At 38.2% G+C, this 1,960-nt stretch overlaps 1 long non-coding RNA gene across 1 annotated transcript; it reads right to left on the bottom strand.

The window, feature by feature from the left end:
• Positions 1 to 878: 878 nt before the first annotated feature.
• Positions 879 to 1,318, bottom strand: LOC106094447 (uncharacterized). Its single transcript, XR_009398322.1, has 2 exons — positions 1,262 to 1,318; positions 879 to 1,184 (listed from the first exon to the last, which is right to left on the bottom strand). It is a non-coding gene; the product is annotated as an uncharacterized LOC106094447 (long non-coding RNA).
• Between the last annotated feature and the right edge of the window lie 642 nt (positions 1,319 to 1,960).

Here is a 1,960-nt window from a genome sequence, read left to right as displayed (position 1 = left end):
AGAGTTCGTTACTGCGGATTCGATGACGTTGCATCGCTCCAACCTATTATGTTTCGGCTGAGTGCATCCGTGTGTATGCATAATAGGTAACTGCGGGCTCAAAGAGGGCTTATTCAGCTTCGGAATACAGGGACTTCAATGGATGTTTAATTATTAAAGTAATATATACACATTTTGGAGGTCATTGTGGCGCACAGGTAAGCATGACCGCCTATGATGCTGAACGCATGGGTTCAAATCCTGGCAGGAACATCAGAACATTTTTCAGCGGTGATTATCCGCTCATAATGCTGGCGACCTTTGGGAGGTACTTTGCCATGTAAAAACTTCTCCCCAAAGAGGTGTCGCTCTGCGGCATGCCGTTCGGACTCGGCTATAAAAAGGAGGTCCCTTATCATTGAGCTTAAAATTTTATCGGACAGCAGTCATTATTTGTGAGACTTTTGCCCTTCCTTACTGGTTTTATTTTAATCAGGCTTCTTGTGTGTTAGGCAGAAACACAACAATCAAAACATCAGCAGACCCCTTAAGTAGTCTTAGCATCAAACAATCATTCCGAATCGATGTCGAATTATTTTTACGAATTTTGAGTCCAGTTCGGCATCGGAGCAAACTTTATCCAACTTCCGCTTCTTAACGTCGGCACCGGTCTATTCCGCAGCTCTAGGCCCCTAGGTTACACTACTTGCAGCTCAAGTTAACTTTTCTCCGTGTCCATTAATTTGTTAGCCCCAATATTATTGTTGAATATGTCTTATAAGGGACTTCTCTGCCTAACCTTGGCTTAACATTTTATATAGATTTATATGAACTTTGCTATACCGCCTTGCTCTAGGGCTTTTGTATTGTAGTCAATAAAAAGAAACAAACCGAAAAACTTTGTTCATAAAAATACGATTAAATGAAATATTCATCACTGTATGAGCATTTCAAAGGCCAACCCATTTCAATTATATCGCATATATGTAACATAAAAGGTAATTGAAACGGAGTTAAATGCTGGGAGTTGTTTCTTATGGCAGGTGGGTTTAGAATGTTTGTAAACTTTGATTTCTTCACTCTTCCGATTGCTTCAGTTCTGCAAATATTGTTGTCGGAAAAAATGTAAACGGAAGCAATCAAACGTCTTGGCATGATGTAATGCGAGACGAACGAACGAAGGAAGAGCGGCATCATTGGAGAATCTAAGGAGTTGGAACAGCCATAAACGAAAATTAAAATGATGAATTTCTTATGTATAAATATTAGAACCATACCAGACCTTTGCAAGACCTAAGAAAGGGACTTATTCGCTGGGGAAATATAAAAAAAAAAAAAAAAAACAGTTGGTATGGTATGGCATGGCATGGCAATGATATGGTGCTGGCAAAGAGGTGATGATAACTTGATGACGATGTTATTAAATGTTCTTTCTTTCAACTGCTTCTGCTTCTTTGTCGTCGCATTGTGGTCCCAAGAGCTCAAAAATAACAGCAATTTCATCTGAAGTAGTGACCTAAATTGGAGAAATGAGAGGATTATATGGGAATTGAATGGGAGTGAAACTCTCATAGGCTACAAATTTCAATCTATTTTTACGAGATTAATTTTGAAGTAGGCTGACGTTTAGTTTATCCAGCAGATGTCATAGGAACGTTGTTAGAAAAACACAACTTTAAGGTAATTTTAAACTTATAACATTTCGTTAAAATCTGGCGAAAAAAGCACGATTCTGAACCTATAACAGCTCTATCGAAATATGGTCGTATCTGGACTAAACTCGCCACAATTCACTGTTCTAAATGTCAGCATAATCTGGTATTAAAAAAGTCTGCAGACCGTAAATCGGGAGATTGATATATGTATATATCAGCTATATCCAAATATGATCGATTTTAATCATAATCGGGGTTTTAACATATTGTAGCTCACAGCACCTAATTTCAGCGTAATCAGGGAATAAGTACGCTATTTATGAGTA

The sequence above is a fragment of the Stomoxys calcitrans genome, chromosome 5, assembly GCF_963082655.1.
Source record: "Stomoxys calcitrans chromosome 5, idStoCalc2.1, whole genome shotgun sequence".
Taxonomy (NCBI): Eukaryota; Metazoa; Arthropoda; class Insecta; order Diptera; family Muscidae; genus Stomoxys; species Stomoxys calcitrans.
This window is presented reverse-complemented; position numbering and strand designations above follow the sequence as displayed.